Raw genomic sequence first — 2,500 nt, 5'->3', positions numbered from 1 at the left:
ATGGTGGTGAGGGGCGGCGAGGACCGTGAAAGCTAGAGTTTTTCAGAGGCTGCCGGGAAAAAGGCCCCTCGGGTGGCGGGGTGCGAGGACCAGGCGCGTCATTCAATTCTCTTCCCTATCAACTTGGCTCCCGTTGGCGGGATTGGAGGCCTACTGTTTGTTACAGGGCTAAAATCGTCAGGGGAAGAGCTGACGAAACAATGCTGGTTTGGATGCAGGGGGTAGTGTTGGAATCGGCAGCGCGGACAAAATCGGCAAAGTCGACAAAAAAGACTGTTGGTCTGGACATCGGGGCAGCGGCAGCCATGCCGACAGGGGGGGAAATCGGCAGCGCAGATTTGTGCAGCTGCAGGTTCGTCGGGGAAATCGGCAGCGCAGATTTTTCGATGAACATGGGCTGGAAGATGGACTGTCCAGGCCAGGCAGGGAAATTCGTCAAGGGGACACGCTGACGAAAGTAGGCTCGTCGGTGAAAATCGGCAGCGCAGATTTTTCGACGAACAGGGGCTGGATGCTGGACCGGCCGGGCCAGGCAGGAAAATTCGTCAGGGGGGCACGCTGACGAAAAGAGGGGCTGCCGCGTGGAAAATCGGCAGCGCAGATTTTTCGACGAACATTCGTCAGGGGGGCACGCTGACGAAAAGAGGGGCTGCCGCGTGGAAAATCGGCAGCGCAGATTTTTCGACGAACAGGGGCTGGATGCTGGACCGGCCGGGCCAGGCAGGAAAATTCGTCAGGGGGGCACGCTGACGAAAAGAGGGGCTGCCGCGTGGAAAATCGGCAGCGCAGATTTTTCGACGAACATTCGTCAGGGGGGCACGCTGAGGAAAACAGGGGCTGCCGCGTGGAAAATCGGCAGCGCAGATTTTTCGACGAACATTCGTCAGGGGGGCACGCTGAGGAAAACAGGGGCTGCCGCGTGGAAAATCGGCAGCGCAGATTTTTCGACGAACAGGGGCTGGATGCTGGACCGGCCGGGCCAGGCAGGAAAATTCGTCAGGGGGGCACGCTGACGAAAAGAGGGGCTGCCGCGTGGAAAATCGGCAGCGCAGATTTTTCGACGAACAGGGGCTGGATGCTGGACCGGCCGGGCCAGGCAGGAAAATTCGTCAGGGGGGCACGCTGACGAAAAGAGGGGCTGCCGCGTGGAAAATCGGCAGCGCAGATTTTTCGACGAACAGGGGCTGGACTGGCCGGGCCAGGCAGGAAAATTCGTCAGGGGGGCACGCTGACGAAAACAGGGGCTGCCGCGTGGAAAATCGGCAGCGCAGATTTTTCGACGAACAGGGGCTGGACTGGCCGGGCCAGGCAGGAAAATTCGTCAGGGGGGCACGCTGACGAAAGTAGGCTCGTCGTGGAAAATCAGCAGCGCAGATTTTTCGACGAACAGGGGCTGGACGCTGGACTGGGCCAGGCAGGAAAATTCGTCAGGGGGGCACGCTGACGAAAACAGGGGCTGCCGCGTGGAATGGCAGCCTACACGCAGATGCGAATTCGGCAGCGCACGATGGCTTGAGCAGGTCATGGGTTCGACTTGGCGCGATCTGAAACCTGGACGAGGGACTGTCGACGCTGGACGAGCCAGCGCGGTGGCCTGTCGTGCCCCGTTCAGGGGGGGCCTGCCGCGGAGACAGCCCTCGCGGGCTCGACAGCGCAGGCCAGCGTCCCCGACGTCGCTGGCCGCGGCAGGCGAGCTGCCGGGGTTCCCGCATTCCTACAAGAAAACGTCGTGCTTTCCACATGAAACCAATCCAGTAAAATCAGCCATATTTTTATGAGGCTGCCCACTGAATTTGGGGTCATTCCGGGCCGGTTCCTAGTTTTGCGGATTTACTCGATTTCTAATGGTAGGAAAATTAAAACAAATACTTCCCGACCTCGAAAAATTCTGGGAAAATTAATGAAGGTGGATTGGATTTTTGCCAACCTCTCTGCAAAATTTCAGCTCAAAATACCAAGAAATGAATTTTTTAGAGGGGGGGTGACAGCTGGGACCTAGTAGTGTCTCCCCCTGCCAGAGCTGCAATGACACTTATTGCTCTTTAGGGAGCCACCAGGCCGGCGCCCCTCAAAGACCACACGCGCGCGCGCGCCCGCCCGCGCTGGGCGCTGGGGCGCTGGGGCCTGAGGGCCTGGGGCCCTTGGGGGCCCTTGGGCGCTTGGGCGCGCGCGCGCGGCCCCCGCAGCCATGCCGCGCCGCGCGACGCGCGGACAGCCCCTGCTGGCTTGCTCTCTCGCCCGCGGGGGGGCTGCCTTCGGGCCCTGGCCCCCCGCGTTCTGGCCTGCCCCCTGCGGGGGAGAGGCTAGGCGCTGCAGGGGCCAGCCCGACGTCGCTGGCCGCGGCAGGCGACAGCCCCTGCTGGCTTGCTCTCTCGCCCGCGGGGGGGCTGCCTTCGGGCCCTGGCCCCCCGCGTTCTGGCCTGCCCCCCGCGTGGGAGAGGCTAGGCGCTGCAGGGGCCAGCCCGACGTCGCTGGCCGCGGCAGGCGACAGCCCCTGCTG

Source organism: Populus nigra, chromosome 2 (assembly GCF_951802175.1).
Source record: "Populus nigra chromosome 2, ddPopNigr1.1, whole genome shotgun sequence".
NCBI lineage: Eukaryota > Viridiplantae > Streptophyta > Magnoliopsida > Malpighiales > Salicaceae > Populus > Populus nigra.
The sequence above is the reverse complement of the archived record's forward strand: the minus strand, read 5'-3'. Positions refer to the sequence as shown.